Below are 13,842 nucleotides of genomic sequence, written 5' to 3'. Positions count from 1 at the left end.
CTCGAGATCTAACTAAGAACCAGCTAAATTGTAAGGATTCAGCCATTAATTGTACAAAATACAAATTATAACATCAGAAGTAATGAATATGGAACCTCTATGAAAAAGAATGTTCACTGATCACGGTATATTTTGAAGTAGCTTATCACAGTTATTCTGGCTCAAGTACTCTTGTTAGATAAAGGTACAAGTCCAAGTGTCAAACACTAAAACTAATATTTTATTTAAACATCTATGTGTCAGGTCCAAATGAAGTGTTCATACCTATGTCAAACATCAGGCACCCAACACCAATATTTGATTAAAATGAGGAAATATGCTCCAAACAATATGAGAACTACAATCTATCTTTCTTAATAATTTTGGAGACAAAAATTGACTGTTTGAGGATAGAATGAGCAATGCAATATTTTTATTTCCAGGAAAAAAGGGATGATCGGTTTGGGTGATATACATATAAATATATAATGATAACCAAAAGTAATGTAGTGCCTCAAATGAAGCGTTTTGCATAAGGGCCAGTGGGCATGTGAGATTATGGTACATACATTTCCCCTGGAAAATAGCAATACCATCATTAGGTTAGACCCTTGATTTAAAGTGCATTGACTAAGAACAACTTCATAGAACTTCATGGAGCATATGATCATGATAAAGTCAACCCAAATGAAGTCTCGGCATTACAACAGATACGAGAAAGACATCAATAATTATAACGCGGCTCGTCTATAATGTATTAGTTGTACCCACAGGGTAAAACTCCAAAAGGGAGAAAAAAATTATATGGTAGGAGTTCAAACTTTCAAACAAAGAAATATAGTAAGGAGTAGCTACGGTTCTCAAAGTAAGTCTATACACTCATATCAGAAACAGTAATTGATAAATATCATGGCCTTCTAAAGGGGCTGCACCTGAGCCCTTTTCCTAAACCCTAGACAAAAACACCAAGTTTTTTAAACGCGAAGGCACAAATCAGCACACAAATCAGCAATACAGGACAGAGCAGCCATATGACAGCAGCAACAAGACAAAAATGAGTGTTGTTGTTTCATTGCTTGAGTTAAGGGGTGAGTCTATACTAGGATTCACAGCATATAACTCCACAAACCTAAAATTAAGAAGACTAAACAATACCACTCCAACAGCAAATTCTACAAGCAATACCAACCAACTCCACAAACCTAAAATTAAGAAGACTAAACAACGTTGAACAAACTCTCCATCCTAACTCAGTTCTGAAAGTTAGCTCTGAATTATGATATGATTTTTAGTTTTGAAATCAAATCTAATTTTTAGTTCTGAATTCAGGTCTGATTTTCAGCTCTAAATTCAGGTCTAATTTTCAGTATTGAATTCAATTCTGATTTTTAGTTCTTAATTCAGGTCTGATTTTTAGCTTTTAATTCAAGTCTGATTTTCAGTTTTAAATTCAGTTTTAAAAGTCAGCTCTAAATTGCATTCTGATTTTCAGTTCTGAATTCAATTCTTATTTTTAGCTCTTAATTCAGGTCTGATTTTCAGCTCTGAATTCAGGTCTGATTTTCAGCTCTAAATTCAGGTCTGATTTTCAGCTCTAAATTCAGGTTTGATTTTCAGCTCTGAATTCAGGTCTGATTTTCAGCTCTGAAATTAGGTTTGATTTTTAGCTCTGAATTTTGTTCTGGAAGTTGGCGCTGATTTTTAGTTCTGAATTCAGTTCTGAAACTCGGCTTTGAATTCAGTTCTGATTATCAATTCTACATTTAGTTTTGAAATTCGACTTTAAATTCTGTTCTGATTATCAATTCTGCATTCATCTCATGTGATAATAATTAAGAATTCAATCTCAATCAAATGAAGGTTTACCTCTAACAAGCGAGGATTTAGCTCTGTTGGATTGGTTGAGGAAGATGGGGAAGGTTGAGCATCATTTACATGCAAATCATTAGTAGTAATGTGCGGTATGAAAGCAAAAAGATAAGAATTTACAGCTGCTGCAATGCCTTCCTTTAATTTTTCTTCAAATTCCCGAGTTAAGTTCTCTTTAAATTCAGCTAGTTCTGGTAATGAGCAACCACTTTTAGACATGTTTTTACCTTTTACCAGGCCAAATGCTTTTCTATAGCCGACACCAATCCCACATCCACCAAGTCCTTTCACAAATCCACGATGGTCCTTTTTCCCAAATGCCAAAGTAAGGGCATCAACGCCTTGCTCTGGTTGTTTACACTATCCTTCCTTAGATTCCTTTGCTTGTTTTTGCAAGTTCTCTTCCTGTTTGACAAAACGTAGAAAAAGTTAATTAGATGACCATAAATCTGTAATGTAAGTAGATTTCTTTGTTTTGATAAACTATGACATACAACTATATTGGCAATTCGAATAGTCTCCGTATCTTTTGGGTCGATGCCCCATGTTCCATCTGGCAACCACTTTTCATGAGCTAAAATCCACTCAAGAGCTCGACGATAAAAAATAGAACTAGTTGATGTACTGCTCTTGCAGTGTTGCCAGTAGTTGAAGATTCTGCCAGAGCAGGAAATCTATTTTCAAGTCTCTTTTGCTTATTCCAAATTATCCGAGCTCTTTGAAAACTGTTTCCACCCAAGTGATGGCGACATTTGTTTAGCTTTGCATTTTCCCTCCCCTTTTCACTATTTTCCTGTTTGTTTTTTTTTTAAAAAAATAAAAGACAAGAAGAGAGACTTAAACATTATCATATTCTTCACAATTAGTTTTTGTTTAATTAATTAACAGTGCATGTGAATATGTATGTACCTTGAATTCAGCTGATTTACTATATATTTCGAATCTCTTCCATTTCTCCTCTATAAAAGTAACCTTCATACACTTCCCATGACTTCATATTTGCTTTAGGAGAAGTGGTCGGGTATGGGTTTTTAAAAGTGATGAATCGTGCCCTTAAATTTGACTTGTGACAGCTGAATCGCGAAGCCACATCACTGTGAAACCTTTTTTTCCTTTCTCCACTTGGATCCTCAATGTGGAACATTCGTTGTGGAGTAAAAAAAAAGTTAACTAATATTTTGAATAGCAACATGACTAACTAGTAAGTGAATAGTTTATACCTTTGTCTCCTCCCATATATTTTCCCGATCCACTTTATTTATATTTTCATACTCACTCACAATGATGTCTAATCTCTTAGCACATGCACCAATTTGTTTTCCATAAGCGGGTTCTCATTCACCAGTAGGCAAGTCAAAATCATTAAATTCAATCACCATAAGCTTATTTGATTGTATTGCCTTTGATGGCCCCTACTCCTCTTCTTAGATGATGTGGCTTGCAAAGAAATATCTTGGCTTGAGGAAGTTTGCTCTTGACTTTGTTGAATGGCCATATCTATGCTCCTTGATCTAGAAGTGCCTGCATAAAACAAAAGACAGAAACTGATAGAATTAAATATCACATGAACAGAGCTATATTTTTACAGATTATAAAAGGTTTCTATCTACAAGTAAGTAACAAAGCAAGCAAATATAAATAATAAAAGAAACCTGTAGAGACATTATTTTTCAATATATATAAGAACTATGTAAAATTCTATTTAATCTGTCAAAGATCAAAAGACTAAAATCCAAGTGAAAATGGAGATTCTATAGTCATCTAACATTATTGTCTAACATTACAACTATAAATTAATCGAAGAATTAAAAAGAACTACAGATTGATAAAAAATGAAGCCTAGGTATCAACATATTCTCCCTCCTCATGGGCATACTCTTCATCAGCAACAATGTCTTCCCCCTCTATTAGAGATTAAACCCCAATAGACAGAGGCGGTGTATCATCAAATAAGTCATACTCTTCCTCATCGACAACATTTTTGACACCAAGAATTCTTCTCTTGCCTTGAACAATAACCTGCTAGTGATGATCAATGTTATCCCTTATATAGAAAATTTGTTTTGCTTGTGAAGCTAAAACAAAGGGCTCCTCCCCATCAACGAATCAACTGGAATCCACTAAAGTAAAACCAAATAGTTCATCTATCTTTTTGCCTCGCCGGTTATCAACCCACCTGCATCGAAAAACAGGAACTACAAAATCAACATAATTCAGCTCCCATATCTCTTGAATGACCCCATAATATGACTGTGTTGCATTAATATGCCTAGCATCCTTAGAGCTTGAGTATTCCGTAGAAGATGCGACAACCATAACACCACTATTTTGATGTACACTCTTATCATCTTGGCGACTAGTGTAGAAACAATACCCATTGATGTCATAGCCTTCATAAGTGTTCACAAACATTTGAGGACCCCATGAAAGCCATCTGATCGTATCAGATACATTATTATTTGGTTGCCCCAACTCACACTTCACTTGGTTTTCAAACCATTCAACAAAAGAATGATTATGTTTTTGCATCAAATCATATGTACCTATTCTTGGATTCATTCATTTCAAATAATTGAGATGAGTTTCTATATAAGGATGAACTTCTGAAAGGTTTTGAAGAACAAAAAGATGAGCTTTCTAGATTCTATATGATAGAGGCTTCACAAATTGATTACCGATCGTCCCTTGCCCTTGAAGTCGGCCCTCATTACAAGATGTTGGAACTCCAATTTCTTTAACCTTAGCTAAGAACTCAGAACAAAAGTTACTAGCCTCCTCTACAATGGTACCTAAAATAATACTACCTTCTGGATGTGCTTTGTTAGTCGCCTTTTCTTTCAAAGTTCCCATGTGTCTCTCATAAGGGTACATCCATCTCAAAAATACAGGGCCACAATCCTTGATTTCTCGTACTAGATGGACAACCAAATGAACCATTATGTCAAAAAATGAAGGAGGAAAATACATCCCAAATTTGCATAATGTTTCTACAACATCAGTTTGTATTTCATCAAGTTTATCTGGATCAATCACCTTGTTACATATGGCATTAAAAAAATAGGAAAAGTTTAACAATAGTGTGTCGAACATGTTTTGGCTAAAGACCTCGAAGTGCAATAGGCAACATCACTTGCATCATCACATGGCAATCATGGGATTTCATACCAATTAATTTCTTATCGGCCAATGAAACTAGACGCTTAATGTTCGACGAATACCCTGTAGGTACTTTTCATGCCGTACAAACACTCACAAAATGTTTTTTTCCCCTCTCTAGACAATGTGTAGCAAGCTCGAGGCAAAAAATGTCTTTTTTGTTTCGTCATTTTCCAAGGGCCATAACTTTGGTCGAATATTTGCAAGCTTCATGTCTTTCCGCACAACTTTAGTGTCCTTTGTCTTGTTAGGTATATTCAACAATGTCCCAATGATTGAATTCGCATACATTTTTTTCAATATGAATAACATCAAGACAATGTCTAACAGACAAGTGTTTCTAATAAGGAAGAGTCCAAAATGTAGACACCTTTTTCCAAAGACCCTTACTAGAGGTAGGTTTACCAACTTTCCCGAAAACTTTCTCAACATCTTTGATTCTCTCCCACAACTCTATACCACTAAGTGGCTCACGCAACCACTGTTTCTCCGGGAACCCGTTGAATTCAGTTTTTTTCTTGCGATAAGGGTGATCTCGACGAAGTAGTCGTCTAGTATACATATAAACATCCTTTCCAAAATTCTTGATGTGTGTCGGTTCGATTTTGTTCTCACAAATGGAGCATGGTTTTTTTCCTTTGACTTTGTACCCAAACAAGTTCCCATAAGCCGGGAAATCACTTACAGTGCAAAAAATTATGGCACGTAAAGTAAAATTTGTACTAGTATGGGCATCGAAAATTGGAACACCTTTATCCCATAACAGTCTCAAATCCTCCAAGAGAGGCTCCAAGTACACATCTATGTCATTACCACGTTGTTTGGGACCCGATATAAGAAGCGACAACATGATTTACTTACGTTTCATGCATAGCCAAGGAGGACAGTTATAAATCAATAAAAGAACCGGCCTTATGCTGTGTTGAGAGCTAAGGGTACCGTAAGGATTCATCCCGTCGGTACTTAGTGCAAGTCTCAGGTTCCTAGCCTCTTTACCAAACTAAGGAAATGTATCATCAATATGTTTCCATTGCTTCGAATAAGAGAGATGCCTAATTTACCCATCTATCTTCCTCTCTTGTGCATGCCACACCAAGTTTTTTGCATCCTTCTTGATAGAAAAAGTCTTTTAAACCTCGGTATTATAGGCAAATACCATAACACCTTAGCTAGTGGCCACGTCTTGCGATTGGGGTTTGAACCCTCGCGCTTGTAACGATCAACACCGCACTTTGGACACGCATTAAGGTTTTCATACTCATTTCGAAAAAGTACACAATCATTAGGACATGCATTGATCTTCGTGTACTCTAGACCTAAGGGACACAATAGCTTCTTTGCATAGTAGGTAGATTAGGAATGTCATTCCCTTCAGAAAGCATGTCTGATAAAGATTCTAACAACGAATTGAAACTTGTATCGATTCAACCGTTCTTCGCTTTCATGTTAAATAATGTTTAAACCCCAGAAAGCTTAGAGTACTTTGCACATCCAGGATATAAAGGTGTCTCGGCGGCCTTTGACACATTTTCAAACATACGAGATTCTTCGTTCACATGATCACCCAAACCACCCATCATCTCAGGAATGTGATCCTCCTCGAAATTTTCATCGGTATCCCTTTCATTATCATCATATTGTTCTCTATTCTCCATATCAGCGTCATTGATTGATGACCTACAAGTTGTAGGAATAATTTTCTCACTGTGCCAATACCAAATGGTATAATTTGTCATGAACCCACGGCGAAATAAATGGTTTTCAACCACACTAATTTCCTTCCACTTCTTCACATTGTTGCAATCACGACAAGGGCAAAAGATTGTTTCTCCTTTAGTAGTCCTCTGGTGTTCAATAGCAGTTCTACAAAATTCCTCAATCTCGTTCAAGAACTCGGGTTGAAATCGATTTTCAACATAAATCCTATCACGATTTTTTTCTTACTACAAATTATAGAAAAAGCAAGCATATAACTATTAGAACAAGTACATTAGAAACAAACAAAGACAATTACAATAGAACAACAACCAGAGATTATCAATCAACTCCCACAAGATAAAATACCTCAAAAAAAGTGAAACTCACAAGTATGAACAAAATGCAAGCACACTTCATATATGCCTACCAGGCTACCACTAATTCATTTTCTCTCTAGAATTATAGTTCGGTAAAATCAATACAACCAATTGGAATTACCGAATAAAATTGGTGTGTTAACTCATTTTCAGCTTTGAATTTCAACCCTAATCATTTTAGTTCTTATTATCAGTTTAGAATTTCAGCTCTGAAATTAGTTCTGAATTTTAGCTCTGAAATCAGTTCTGAATTTCAGCTCTGAAATTCAGTACTGAAATTCAGCTCTGAAATTCAGTACTGAATTTCAGCTCTGAATAAGCTTTATTTAGTGCAAAATAGTGCATCCCGACAGATGTTCTACTTAACAAACAATGTTAATTGTTAACTTTAATTCCTTAAGATGAAAGAGGTATATAATAGATGCTCAAAATGGAAAACAGTGCATGCCGGTAGGGAATATTCCATAATATGTCCAAATATCCAATCACCACAACAAAGGCACACGTGATTTGTTTACATTTCAGGTAGTGCAGACATCTAGTAGAAACTAAGCCTACTTCATAAGTACAGCACAAATGACTGCAAACCCACATAGCAAAGTGTAAAACTATAAATACTACAAGAACCCAAATCATTAATCTCTGTAAGAAATGCTGATCCACCTACGAATATGTATAAATTTGATAGGTTGTAGGAAATCTCACTGATCAAACTTAACTATGGATCATAGACACAAACATTTGTGGATTCACCAAAAAAAAAGAAGTAAAGAAATACTCATTAATGCATATTACAATTCCATTTTTGCAACTATCCAAGTTGTGGATTTGAACTTGAATGACGATATCGGACCTAGAAAAAAGTAACAGACGGCTACTAATTTTAGTATTAGCGAATATGTTAGGTACTATCTCGTCACTCAAAACTCAAAAGGATCAAAAACTCTGATTTTAGTTCTGATTTTCAGTCTTAAATTTCAGTTTTGATTCAGTTCTGATTTTCAGTTCTGAACTTCAGATCTGAAATTCAGCCCTGAAAGCAGTTTTGAATTTCAGCACTGAAATCAGTTCTGAGTTTCAGCTCTAAAATCAGTTCTGAATTTCAGCTCTGAAATCAGTTCTGAATTTCAACTCTGATTTTCAGTTCTAAATTTGAGCTCTCATTCCCTCCCCTCTATTAACCTTTTTGGGCTTTACTTAATAAAATACTATGGTATTGATGTTAAAGTGTGATAGCCTGAAACAGTGGCAGCGAAAGCAGTATATCCTACTTTGCTGATAAATGTCAACACTTCTAGCTCTCGAAATCAGTTCTGATAAATGTCTAAGTTATGTCTCACTAAACATCACCATATGCTCACTATCTTATTGGATATTTTATGTCTCACTATACTATACAAAGTAGTGTTTTAGATTTTGATTGCAATCTTGGCCTTTATATTCTGTCAAGAACGAACAACAAAGCTAAAGGATGAAATTCAGCCACTTTATACACACATTAGCATGACTATTAGACCAAGATTACAACACACCAACAACCACAACAGCCTATGCATCTTAAACTTGTCTATGCATCTTAAACTGATCGGCTTAAAGGGACTTGAAATATAAATCATATTAGGCTGGCCTCTTTCTCTATTACTTATAACCGACATAGAAAAGGGGTGAAGTTGTTGTTACTTGTTGTAGTCGAATAGTTGATACTGGGCGACTAGCAGCAGCCAATTTTAAAGCTTGCATGGAAGCAGCCGATTTTAAAGCTTGGCAGCAACTAAATACCATGCTAGTATAAAAATGTGCTTTCAAAAGACAATTTTTAATAGACCATTATTAAACGATTTAGACTATGATACTAGCCTTTTTGTTTGATATGAATGAACAAAAACTCAAACCCTCTAAAACTTTTACATGTAAACTTGATACCTCAATTTTGCTATACCATTGTGATTTTAACTTTTGTAAAATCATACTTACCCCTACTACTTTTCAGCTCATTGATAAAACTGAGGATTCTCACATAACTCAACGGCTCAACCTGGTTGTAGGATTCATACAAACAATTAAATTAAACAAACCAACCAAAAATCCTAAGATCATAATCTAAACGAAGCATAATGCATAATTTTCATGGAATCCATATAAACTTCTTAAGAGTTCTATAACTAAAATCTCTTATAACTTAATTTAAGTGTACTACCACATGCATATATGACTTCAAATAAGATTCAAATTTCCCATCTTAATCCTTTCTTTCTTGCCAATAATAGCGTTTAACACAACAACAACCACAGCAGTGTTCAACATAGAAGCAATAACAATAATAAAAACAACAACATTCTCAATGTAACGGTAATCTCAATTAACTTGCACACACAAATTTACACACGCTTCAAAGAGAAAAACAGAAGCCTGACATACTCGACTAGTGTACACCAATAAGAACCTTTATCTATTAAACCTTTATCTATTAAACATCAGCTTGACATACTCGGCTAGTGTTCCCCCAATTAGACATGCATGTACCCCAATTACACAAAGCAGTTCACAAACAATAATCGTTTCTTAATTTTTTTTTATTCGAAATTATTCATCAAAACCTAATTTCCTTGGTTTTTTAATAATTTAATTTCATTAAAAATTAATCAAGTACATGAAAAAAACAATAATCAATTCGAATTTACATGTAAAAACACTTATTCAAAAGTAAAATTACCTTAATTCAAAAGGAACGCATACCTCAAAACTTTAATAAAAATCCCCTAAAGCTGATCCCAAATTCGAACAAACCAAAACAATAATTAATGGAGTGAGATGCAGCGACAAAGAAGGAAGAGAGGTGAAGGAAAAGGAGGAGTAGTTAAGGGGTGAAGGAGGAGCAGTATGTGAAGGGGGAGTGAAACTACAATGTTAGTTTTTTTTATTTTTGTGAATTCTAAGTAATAGCTACCTTAATTTTTTTTTCTTTTTTTTTTTTACCTTTAATCCAAATTTAAATGAAAATTACTTTTCAGAAAAATAAAATTTAATGAAAAATAAATAAAATTAAGTGACAGTATAAAACTAGAAAACTAGAAACTTTCCTTAAAAAAAAAAAAAAAAAAAAAAAAAAAAAAAAGAAAACTAGAAACTTAATATTTGTTGGTTTAAAAAAAGCAAAAATTATTGTTAGACTTAATATTTATAACCAGCGTTTGTAAGCTAGTTACAAAATTTTTACTTTGACTTATTATTTGTAACTGGCGTTTGTAAGCTAGTTACAAATGTTTTGGTCAACTTTTCTTTGACTTGTTATTTGTAACTGGCGTTTCTAAGCTAGTTACAAATGTTTTGGTCAACTTTGTTTGACTTAATATTTGTAACTGGCGTTTATAAGCTAGTTACAAACACTTTGGTCAAACTTTCTTTGACTAAATATTTGTAACTGGCGTTTGTAAGCTAGTTACAAGTTTTTTAGTCAAATCTTTTGTGACTGAACATTTGTAACTGACATTTATTTAGTCAGTTACTAATAAAACTTCAAATAAAGATACACCACATATTAGTAACTGACATTTACTACGTTGGTTACTAATGTCATGGAATTTGTAACTGGCATTATCTTAGTCGGTTACTACTAATGCTTCTGTAACTAGCATAATATACGCCAAATACTAATACGGCGTTACAAATAACATTTTTTCTACTAGTGAAAACTCGATGGACAACAGTTTTTACAGATTTTATTTTTATCATATCTTTTTATCTAGAAGTCAAAATAAGGCATATGATATGTCGTTGGAAAACCCTTGAAGTCTACTTTTAAAATCAATTAGAATCAAATAAAAAAATTTTGTAGATAAAAACATATGGCAGAAATAGTAGGACGGTGTCAGTTTTGGATAGAGTTTCATATCTCATTCATATCTTTTTTGTTATAGCTCGGAACTAATATTATATCATACAATTAGAAATATCATTTCAAGATCTATCCAACCATATAAAATTTGGATAAAGGTTATAAGGCACAAAAATTAAATCTGACTGTCTTTGAACATCTATCAATTCGAATAGAATTAGGATTTAAGAAAAGGAAAGTTTTTATTTAACTCAAATTCTTTAATTTTATCTTTTCAAAAAGGATAATTAAGATCTTTTAGAAACTTATAGAACCTTCTAATTAATCCTAATTAGTTTAGAAATAGGATTAGACCTTTGGACCCTCCACATGATCATTGGGTCGTATGTAAAAACCGGTTTGGGCCCAGTTTAGTATTTTGGCCATAACTTCCTCATTATTCATCGGAATTGGACTTATAATATATCGTTGGAAAGTTCTTTTCAAGCCCCATTCAATTATACCATTATTGGACCCATATCATGGACCAAAATAAACTGGAATGCACGTTTTTCAAAAATAAGGTAAGAAAAGAAATATTTTCAAAAACTGAAAGAAGAGATATTTTAATAAAAACATACTCATCACTAGACTTTTCACACTTTTTCTTTGTTCGATAATCAAATGACATTAAAGGTATTCATCACTGGGTTTGGTTTTGGGGAGACACATATGGGTATCTACAGAAGCCCCCACTTTGACTGAGTTTGGAGAAACGCAAGTTTTGAAAACAAAAGTCAAAGTATCGATAGGGACGGAGAATGATTCAAAACGTTCTGCGATCCTAAATCATTCTTGTAACGCCGATACCAGCAAACTAGCGTTAGTTAAACAGATAAGAGAGTTAAGAAACGCGTATCTTGCACCGTCGAGCATACGTCTCTGTAGGTAATCGAGATCTTCCGCAAGCTAGAGAGTACCGCCTGAACACTGGTACGCTTGTAACTGCCTCCAATTTACACTGTGATAGTCTTCGAAAAGATCACTGCTTGTTGATCCTTAATGATGCTATGCAAGTACGTCGGCGCTTTGCTGCTTGTGAACTAGTATGTCGGTGCTTTTGCTGTGATGACAATCCTCTTTTCTTTGGGAATAGTTGCTAACACAACTCTTGTATGATGTATGACAATCCGATTTAGGAAAAGTTTTCAATGCTTCATAACAATCCGTCCTTGGAAATGTTGCCACGATGAAGCGACAATCCGTATCTCAGAAAATTTGCCAAAATCCAATTTTGGGAAAAGTTGCTAATGCTTCGTAAAAATCTGTCATAAGAATTTTGCTACGATCGACAATCCACATCTTGGAACATAACTCTTGAAAGCAATCCACCTTCGAAAATTTCCAACGCTATGCGACAATCCTTTTAGGAAAATATTGCCACAATTGACAATCCGCGTCTTGGAACATTTGCAAAAGAGGGTCGATCGACAATCCACTTCAGGAAAATTTGCCACTTACTGAAATGAATGACAATCCACGTTGAGGAACCTTTGCCGAAATTTATGATGAATATAGTCCTACAACAATCGTTTGGAAAATTTTGCCATTGGGAACTTGGTGTATGACAATCCAATCTCATAAATCTTGCCAGCGATGACAATCAGAACATGGAAAAAATTGCCAAACAGAGAAGGAGCACGACAATCCACGCTTGGAAACTTCGCCAGAGATGACAATCCAATCTTGGAAAAATTGTCGTTGAAGAAGATGCACGACAATCCATATTTGGAAATATTGTCAGTTGGGGATGACAATCCAATTTTGGAAAAAATGTCGTTCAAGAAGAATGTGTGACAATCCATATTTGGAAATATTGTCGTTTAAGAAGAATGCGCGACAATTCATATTTGGAAATATTGTCGTTTAAGAAGAATGCGCGACAATCCATATTTGGAAATATTGTTGTTTAAGTGCTTGCTTTTAAACCGATACGTTGGTAGTTGTAATGAGCCGGTGTTTTAGGCGCTTAAGCTAAGTGAGACGATTTTTGGTCAGGTCAATCACTTACTACGATTGTAATCAAGGCGACTACTAATTATTTCAATTTGCTTAAAGGGGCTAACTAGCGTACCAAGGAACCCGAAATTACTGTTTGAGGTCAAAATAACCATTCTGAGCGGCTTTGAGCTCTATCCCTGCTGAAATATCGCTGGCGTCAAGAATTGGCTCTGTCGCCAAACGCTAGGATCTAGAGTCAGGCGCTGAACTCTGTTTCCAGATGTTGGTTCCATACGACAACCTTGTCGTCTGGTGCTGTAGTAGGGTCTTCCCTATTCTGCTCTTGCTGCCGCTGTTGCTTGGTTTTGCTCCGAACTTTGAGCTTGGTCGTTTCCTTTCTACCAAATCCGCTCAAATCTTTTGTAAATTAAAGCTCTTTATCTCTAATTTACTGATCCATGTAACTCCTCTTATCTTAGAGGAATCTCTTGTATCATATTCGCGGTTTTTTCGAAAAAAAATCCGGGAATGTCCTCGCTTGCTAGGATGCACCTGCATTTATATCTTTGACCATAGGACTTTGCTTATCTTTCATATGGTTGACCTAAGACTTAGTGTTGACTCAATGTGATAACACGACATGACTCAATGTGTACATGACTCGTGTGTGCATTGTAATGTAATCATGCGACTCGAAAAATGCAAAAAGGCAAAAAATTTCCGTCATTTTTGTGGAGGGTACCGACTTTCTCCCGAAAAAGAAAGATGTGTAAAAGAAAGAAGCGAAGTTTTTGAAGGTGCATGTTGAATGAGCTTAATCAAATATTGTCTCTCAGAGTACAAGGATTGTAACATCTTAGACTATCCTAGTTGACTTGATAATGAAAGTATGTAGGGTAACTTAGGCACGGAGGCTAAGCACTTCATACTTTGTGATGCAATGGTGAT

At 34.9% G+C, this 13,842-nt stretch overlaps 1 long non-coding RNA gene across 2 annotated transcripts; it reads right to left on the bottom strand.

Moving 5' to 3' along the window:
* Window positions 1–1,783: 1,783 nt before the first annotated feature.
* LOC145641013 (uncharacterized) lies at window positions 1,784–9,973 on the bottom strand. 2 transcript variants are annotated; one of them, XR_014115094.1, is made up of 4 exons: window positions 9,793–9,973; window positions 2,758–3,369; window positions 2,343–2,641; window positions 1,784–2,253 (listed from the first exon to the last, which is right to left on the bottom strand). It is a non-coding gene; the product is annotated as an uncharacterized LOC145641013 (long non-coding RNA). The 2 variants fall into 2 exon arrangements; XR_014115095.1 differs by having other exon boundaries at window positions 9,816–9,973.
* Window positions 9,974–13,842: the final 3,869 nt, after the last annotated feature.

The sequence above is a fragment of the Chenopodium album genome, chromosome 7 (genome assembly GCF_948465745.1).
Source record: "Chenopodium album chromosome 7, dcCheAlbu1.1, whole genome shotgun sequence".
Lineage (NCBI taxonomy): Eukaryota > Viridiplantae > Streptophyta > Magnoliopsida > Caryophyllales > Amaranthaceae > Chenopodium > Chenopodium album.
The sequence above is the reverse complement of the archived record's forward strand: the minus strand, read 5'-3'. Positions and strand labels throughout refer to the sequence as shown.